Source organism: Leuciscus leuciscus, assembly GCF_965113295.1.
Source record: "Leuciscus leuciscus genome assembly, chromosome: 17".
Lineage (NCBI taxonomy): Eukaryota > Metazoa > Chordata > Actinopteri > Cypriniformes > Leuciscidae > Leuciscus > Leuciscus leuciscus.
The window spans coordinates 15,205,968-15,215,475 of NC_138741.1; positions in this window are offsets into that span (position 1 = coordinate 15,205,968).

Here is a 9,508-nt window from a genome sequence, read left to right on the forward strand (position 1 = left end):
TAAATAAAATATTAATGTCATTGTTTTGTTTTTTCTTAATCTTAATTATCTCAAACATTTGATTGGTAGTGTATCTGTCACAATTATGTTCTGTCCTGTCTGCACCCGTTCTCGTTAGTCCCTGATTAGTTATCTTCCTCCACCTGTGTCTAGTTAGTTCCCTCATTTCATCCTGTGTATTTATACTCCCTGTTCTGTTCAGTCCCTTATCGGTTCTCGTTTATGTTAAATGTGGTTGTGTATGTCCTGCCTAAACTCATCAAGTAAAATTTGTGTTTAACCCAGATCTTTGTCTTGTGCCTTTAACTACCACCATACCGTTACAGTATCACAGTTACACAAAAATATTAGTTTTCAACGTTGTTTTGAAAACATGATGATTTGAGCTAAATCATCATGATTTCTGAAGGATCATGTGACACTGAAGACTGGAGTAATGATGTTTCATCGTTCTTTTATTAACGTAACGTGACTCAAAGTGGGAAAAGATTTTGAGTGACAAGAGAAGCATTTTCCATGAAGCATCTCTAAAAAACAACAGCTAATTATGAAGCATGACAGCAGTGATGATCAGTGTTGATGGTATTGTCTGAGATCCATCAGCACAGATTGATCTGGCTGAGGAAGGTTTGCTAACAGACGGGATGTGCTCAGTTGTGGCTGCTTCTAATAAGACTCCCTCTCATTCCCAGTTATTACAAACAATCAAGGGACACCACATGAGCCTGGTGGCGTTGTCTTGACAAATGACTTGACTAGAAAGCAAATCTGCAACAGATGAAAGGGGAGTTTCGAAAGAAAGCAGAAATATTGCACGAGAACACAGAATTGAAAGATCAGTAGCCACCAATTCAGAGATAATGATAATTATAGAACAAAGGGGTCTGACATTAAAAAGAGCTTCTGTCATTCACTATCACATTGTTGCATCATGAAAAGGGTATTTCACTCTTGGGAAGAGGAGGTTATTAGTTATTACCATGAGGAAAAAAAAAAGTTTGACATGATCCATGCTAATGGTTTCAGCTGGTGCTTATCTTAGAGAGGTGTGCAATATTCTTCATTAGCTTTGCTTTTACTAAGAACATCTATTGTGAGAATTGTCGTTCTTTAAATGAATAATTCACCCATGGCTTTTCAAACCTGTATGACTTTTTTTCCATAAAAGTGTAGAGGGAAAAAAAATGCAGCTGCTCTTTTCCATGCAATAAAAGCTATGGGTTGTCAAGCTCAAAAGGCACCATAAAATTGACCCATATGACCTCTGAAGAATACTTTGTGTGATAAAAAAAGGCTTAGATTTAAGCCATTATTCACTGAAATGTATATTCACTTTTGCATTTCCACATATTCTAATTACCGGTGTCATGATTGGTCATGTGACACATGAGAACCAATAGCATTCTGCACCATAAATTAGTTTTATGGTCCTTTTTAAGACTGAAAGTCTGTGACTAACAGAAAAACAAAGTCAGACAGGTTTCAAACAAAATGAGGTTGGATAAATTTTTGGGTGACCTTACAAGTCTTAAAAGGATAGTTCACTCAAAATAGAACACACAAATAAAACATAGGCCTGTTAAGGAATGTTAAGGTTCAGAGAGTGTTTGATGTTCCTTTTCATAGAAGTACAACAAGCAGCTTTCCTGCTGATTCTGAATGTAAAGATTAATTACATAACTGCTTTACTTAATTTGCTTGTGTAGAACAAAATGCCCAAGTGAATGATCTCTGGGGCATGTACAGCGTGTTAAAACTGCGAAAACAATGTTATGAAGTGATGAGTGATGCGAGTTTGTAAAATGATGGAAACGAAATGTCATCTGGGTTGCCATGACAACACTTTCTATACAGGAACATGCCGTCTGGGAAGCCAGCCCACCATTCACCCAGATCTATGCTGTCTCTAAGGTATAAGTGATATTTTATTTGAGTTAAATGATCTTTGCTGTAAACTTTTGCTGACCTCTTTTATAACATTAGACCTGTAATCCATACAGTCATTCTGAGATAACAGGATTTTCCTTTCTGCCATGACCTGCCTCAGTGGGTCAATCAAATATTGATATATTGACACTTACTGTCAGACCTGCATTCATGTGAATGAATCACTGAAAATGACTGAAGTACTGAGACACCTCAGATTGAGTTTACATGAACCCTTTATATAACAACAAATAAATATGGGCTGTCAAACTTTGAATTAAGCATATATTGATTAATTAAATCACACTTAGCATATTTCATTATTTGTGAAAAGTCCACAATTGGCGTTATTTTTAAGGGGATTTTTTTTTGCCGTTTTTTTTGCCTTTATTATGACAGGACACTTAGTTGGAAGCAAAGTTGGAGAGAGAGGGGGAATGGGATCGGGAAAGGTCCATGAGCTGGAATTCGAACTCGGGACTTGGCGTGCTGCCCAAGAGGCTATTGGCACCAACACCATTAAATTACTGTCAGAAGAAATAACTGAAATAGACAAGATGTGAATTTAGACCTTTATCCTAAGTTTTAACCTATACATACTAAACTTAATTAAACATACTTAACATTTTTTTAGCATGTAGTAGAAATATTGATATTGGGACACAATGTACGAATAAACCAATAAAACAAAATTGATAAAATGAGAGTTAGTGACTCCTAGAAGGAAACATTTAGGAGTCAAATGAACATTTTGTAGTTACCATATTCAAGAAATTGCATCAGATGTTCGGAAGTTGAACATGTGCTGTTGTACGAAAACTACATTCACTTTTTTTTTACTTCTTGCATACCTTCTCACAATACCAGTTGACCATTGAATAATATCCTTATTTTGCACACTGGATGGGTTTGAGAGGATCACTGGGATTATCAGGCTATAGTGTAAGATGTTGGACATTGAGATTACTGCAATGTCTTGATTTATACTTAGTCAATGCAAACGTCACATTCCCTTTTCTTGCACTTTTAATTCCCCAGATGTTCTTCATTGATTTCTTCATTGATATCTGGGCCCAGTCTTTTAGTGATTACTATTCTATTGCGCTTGCACACAATCACATCATTAAAGGGATAGTTCACTTTGAAATACATTTTTGGTATGTTTTAGCTTACCTCAAGGGCATCCAAGATGTTGGTGTCTTTTTTTCCGCAGTAGTTTCAATTTTGATATTTTTAGGTCAAACCGTTCTTGTCTGTCAGTCATATAATGCAGGTCGATGGTCACTGTCTCAAAGAGCATGCACAGAGTCCAAATTAAAACAATTCCCCGTCGTCCAAATTAAACAATTCCCCATCGTAAGTACACATTGATGGCCTAAGACACGAAACGAGCGGTTTGTGTGAGAAAACGAACAGTATTTATATCGTTTTTACCTCTTATACACAGCCATGTCCGAGTGATCTGATCTGACGTGTGCGCAGACTGGTGCATAGATATATACACACTAGATGTCGCCTTGTCTACGGCAGTTCATTGGAACGAATGTCTTTAAGGCGACATCTAGTGTATATATCTATGCACCAGTCTGCGTACACGTCAGATCAGATCACTTGGACGTGGCTGTGTATAAGTGGTAAAAACGATATAAATACTGTTCGTTTTCTCACACAAACCGCTCGTTTCGTGTCTTAGGCCATCAATGTGTACTTACGATGGGGAATTGTTTCATTTGGACGACGGGGAATTGTTTTAATTTGGACTCTGTGCATGCTCTTTGAGATAATGACCATAGACCTGCATTATATGACTGACAGACAAGAACGGTTTGACCTAAAAATATCAAAATTGAAACTACTGCGGAAAAAAAGACACCTACATCTTGGATGCCCTTGAGGTAAGCTAAAACATACCAAAAATTAATTTCAAAGTGAACTATCCCTTTAACTGAAAATTCAGCCCTGCAGTTCCAGAGCTCATGAACATCTGCATCAAGCAAGCTTATAGCAGATGGCAAACCTCTCACACAGTTTTTATTTGCCATCTTAAAACTCATAATAGCTCCATACAGTAGTTTTTTTACTGAAACAACTGCAGAATTTTATCAACTCAGTTCTCGAAACTAGGGCTGGGCATTTTTAAAATGTGGTCGATTCGATATCGATTCTCAAAAGTCGCGAATTTATTTTTTCATGTACATTCAATAATATCTGATTGACGTAAATCTTATCACTAGTCTTTTCCACTAGATGTCATCCTCTTATTTGCCTTGTGCGAGCGCGACAGCGGGGATCCTGTCGTTCATTCAGTGCTATACTGAAAGAGAACGCACGCGCTATGAGAGAAGTTTTGTGTGTGCACACACCCGAAGCACCTACGTGCAAATAATACAATTACTTCTCTTTCACATCTCCTTGCACTTAAACCAGTGGTTCTCAACCTCTCCTGCAGGGACCCCCTGACAGGCCATGTTTCTGTTTTAACCCTGAAATGGCACACCTGATTCAATTAATGAGTAGTTATTAGAGTAGGAAGAGTAGGAATTAGTCAATTAATCAATTAGTCAACTACTCATTAAGCCTTTAATTATTTGAATCAGGTGTGCCATTTCAGGGTTAAAACAGAAACATGGCCTGTCAGGGGGTCCCTGCAGGAGAGGTTGAGAACCACTGACTTAAACGGACAAATTCACACAGATTTATCTCAAGATTCCCACCTTGGCGAGTATCCAAGTAAACATAGTCGGTTATGGCTTAAGTGAACAGTAGAGAAAGAACTCATGTGCATCATTTTATTGGGTCTGTGCATTAGTCTTAAAGTGACAGCAGCCTAACATTCCTATGCTGTCTGTATTTTAATGTTAATCAAACTACAAAAGACAATCACTCCCTTCTCTTCACCGAATAACGTTATTTAATTGAATTTGTAGAGTGAAGATTAAATGCAGTTATTTTACATTTGATTACTTTATTCAGTGTCTGTACCTGAAAACTACTGTTAGACCTACCTGAAAAACCTTAAAGGCACTGATTATTTCCTTTGTATCTTTGTTCTTTTGTATTTATTTATGTGTGCTATTGCTTGTAGTTTTATTATTTGTTCTTTTTTATTGATGACTATTTACTAATAATCTTTGAAGTTTATATTAGTTAGTAGTTTTAGCTGTGGTTTAGAAATTAGCGGAAAATTTGTGGTTAACCAATTTAGCTGGTATCTACAATTTTGGGTGTCATAATTTATTACAATACGAGGATATTTGGGTCAAAAGCAACAAAAACAAGAACTATTTTATTCATTTATTATTATTTGTTTGTGTTTTGTAGTAAGACCAGTGAAAATTTTATCATTTAATTAATTGAATCGAATCAAATATCGAGAATCGAATCGAAATCTTGTGAATCGTAATCGAATCGGGACATCTGAATCATTACCCAGCCCTATACTCGAAACCTTGAGTAAGTTTGCCAGTACAATATAAAACAAGCCATTTGGGTAACACTTTATTTTGATGGTCCCTTTTGAACATTCTGTTGACTATAATTAACTTTACAACTCAATGTCAACTAACTTTCATTAGAGCATTAGTACACTGTCTGCTTAATATCTGCTAACTCTTTATTGTGATGGTCCTCCGACAGACACTCCACTGACTATAAGAAACTTTGCAACTTTAACTTATTCTAACCCTAAACCTACCAGTCTACTAATACTCTACTAACACTCTAATGTTAGTATAGGTGCAACGTTAATTATAGTCAACAGAATGTGTTAAAGCAACCATTAAAATAAAGTGAAACCACCATTTGTCACAGCAAGCGTTTGCTGTAAATCAAAATAGCCTACTTCGTACATGCATACTCACTGACACCCAACATTTACTTCAGCTGAAATATTCGACACGACACCTATTTTATTTAGTAACATGGTTAAAGTCAAGTGAATGTTAAATGTTTGCAGAACAGATAATTAAACAACTCTTACACAATAATGGCCAAATCCACATAGAGAAATAATCACTGGGCATTGCCACATCAGAGTGGCCATGTACTGCAAGAAAACTCAACAAAGCCTTCGTTAATTTTGATCTGAATTGGTGTTTCATTATGGTCCTTTGGGAGGTTGATGTGTTTCAACAGGCTTAGCTGATCAGCTGTACTGTGTCCTAAATATATATATAAAAAGTTGCATTGGTGAGTTATATAGTAACCTGCAATGAATTTTACTGCACATTCTAAAATAATGTAATTCTGTGGAGAAATATACCCTTTAAATCAAAGGCACCCTGTGAGAGAAGGCTATGGGTGCTGGATTAGCAGGTAAAGTGTGGAAATTCTGACATTTTCAGAGGCTGCTGGTGTGATAGTGATGCACATTGGCGTCACTGCCACTGGGCAGGATCAAGGGGGCTTGACCCAAACAGGCTGGGAGCTGAACACATTGCTGGTGGTCTTTATACAGATGAACATATACAAATACATAGAAAATGGCAAACTGGTTCAAGCTAACCAGAAGACGACTCGGTTAACTGCACGTTACAACATAGCTATGTAGATGAACATCTCTGAACACATCAAGCCTTAATGTGTATGAGCTACTGCAGCAGAAAACCACCTGAGGCTATAGAGGTTAGAAACCCAACCAAACTGGTCTTAATACTGCTTGACATAAAGCATGAAGTCTGCACTGTCAGTAGCTCAGTCTGGCAGCGGCGTAAATCATTTTTTGGCATATGTTAGGCTCCTTAATAGCTATTGAGCAGTATTTAAAAACCACTGCCTGCTGGAATGCTGACCATTTGAATCCCTTTATATCCACTAATGGCTATTCCAGCAGTATAATGCAAATATGACCATAAATTCTGTGCATTTCATCAGGGTTTTTTTTTTACATCTTTTGCATCTTTGGGATGTAGCTGAATATGTACATTTTCGGCATGACACAAGGAATAGATACCACATTTATAATTTTCTGACAAACTGTTCAAAAGTTATTGGCCAAAATAGCCATTTTCCAGATCTCATGACCTGTAGGTGGCGCTGTTCCCAAATTTGTCATGGCCACTCAGATCATGGTTCCGATAAAGCGTACCAATTTTTGTTTCGATTGATCAAACTTTGGCCGAGATACAGCCTCTGAACCAATTTTGGGTCGACCTTGTTTGCAACACAACTTTTGAACAAAGATGAATAAAAAAAACTGTACTTTTCAAAATGGCCACTACTGTAATGGGGGGAGTCTTAATATAAGACATTGACTATGATCACCATAATGAGTGGAATCAGGTGTACTAAGTTTCATTTTTATAGATCAAATTGTTCAAAAGTTATAACCATTTCAATGTTGAATTTTTTAACTGGTGGTGGCGCTATAGAGTTGGTCCTAGAGACTCAAAATTTGGTCCAATTACTGTTCATTACCATCCCTACAAGTGTGCCAAATTCCATCATTTTCCTATGTTCCGTTGATAGGGCTGCCATTGACTCCCATTCAGGAAAAATAATATTAAGAAAACTAACAGATACAATAGGGGCTATCCCCTTCGGGGCTTGGCCCCTAATAAGATGGCAATGTTGCATTTTAAGTAGCCATTACTGCAGTCTTCAGTGTCACATGATCCTTCAGAAATCAATCTAATACGTGGATTTGGTGCTCAAGAAACATTTCTTCTTATTATTACAGTTTTTCTCGATTGCTTAAACACTATAACCAGGCTTTTGAACTAAAATTTCAAAACCATAATGCCATTTATCAAAAAGCACACCCATTTCCCTAAACTATAAACACTATTCCCTGTTTTGACACATGAGTCAGATTTGTTGAACTGTCACTGCAAAACTCTACACACAAATCCCTTCATTTCTCATTGCCTACACTATGTTGTCGTTTAGAAAGCTCTAGTATTCAATATTGTTCACTCAAGTCAGCAGGGCCGTGCAGAGACCTCTGGAGGGGCAGGTGCTCAAATTATAAAAGGGGGCACATGGAACAAGGCTTTAAATAGGGCTGTGCTCAAAATATCAATACAGCAATATATCAATATGGATGATTCTGTATCGATACGGCAGCAAATGCATTTATGCAGTTTTGAAAAAGAAACAGAACAGAAAAGACTAATTTTAAGTAAAAAAAAATTTTTTAAAAATTTAAAAATATGTGCACCTATTAATAACTCTGGGATTAGAAACTGAAGTATCTTAAGTTGTCCCAACCTGATGGATTTTTCTTCTCTGTTAAACAGAATAATAAAGAACAGCTGTTATAGTAAACTGTGTAGGACAAAATCAATGTGGCCCATGTACAGTATAGTTTTATTTAATGCCATGTCAGCATCTGTGGCTACTTTCATGGCATAAACTGATTTACAAAAATACAAGAGTTACATTTATACAATGAAAATAAAAACAAAGCAAACAGAAAAAATACAGCAATTAATACTTTACAAGATTTTTAACATTAACGTGATACCTGTTCTGGTAAATTCTTACTAAAGTCCTTACGTGAGTTTGCTGCCTTTGCTGTTGTTGTTGTTACTGCTGCTGCTGATGATGATGATGATGATGATACTGCTTGAGTTGATCTGAGACTGTAGACATTAAAACAAACATATAGGAGATATATTAGCTGATTAAACTATTTTTATGTGACCATGACAAGATGTAAAGATTACTGACAGTGTATAGAACTGGCTCACTAGCTCACTGACCTGCTGTAAAGCTGCAGATTCTGCCCAGGCTGCTAGGGGAGATGTTCACAGAGGCTGCTGCACACAAAACATAAGATACTGGTAAGCCTTACCAGTGTTGTGATAATAATTTTTAAGGCACTCTACGTTTTTTTTGTTTTTTTTATTAATACTGTAGAAATAATAACAATAGTTTAAAGTATAAATAATAGTTTTTAGTCAAATAACATAAAAAGACCAGACCCTCTGAAACTTGTCTCTCTCAAACAGCAAGCTAACGTTACTTCTACAGCCTACACATAGCAATAAACAACATCTCTGTCTGCATGCTCTCTTCACGTCGTTCTTGTAAAATAATAATAATAATAAGTAAACAAACATCAAAAGCACTTCGCTGAGAATGAAACACCACTTACCAGCAGCCGCAGAGTTGAAGATATCCTCTGGTAGTGCGCGTAGCCGCGCGAAATTAAAAAATGCGCGTGCAGCGTGAGGAATCGTCCCGTATGAGTTCGTCAGGTGAAAGGTCATCATGTGGGTCATTTTATTTACGGCTAAATTATTATTCATTAATTTTACTAATAGTTAGATTGGGCAGGCATCCACAAAAGGGCCTTTAATTTTAAAAAAAGGAGAGGAAATTTTGCCTTGACAAAAGGGCACTTTGAGCACCAAGGGGCAAAAGGGCAGGTGCTCGAGCACCTGTCACGTACCAACATTCTTTACCATTCCAATACAATTCCATATTAGAATAAGGTTTGGGTGTGCTCTTTTACTGTCATATGATGGTCACACACATCTTACTGTAAGTACTATAAATATATTTTTTTTTAAATAGAGGAGAGAGTAAAAAAAAAAAATTAAAACAGGAAAAAAAAAAACGTGTGTGTGTTGTAATGTGT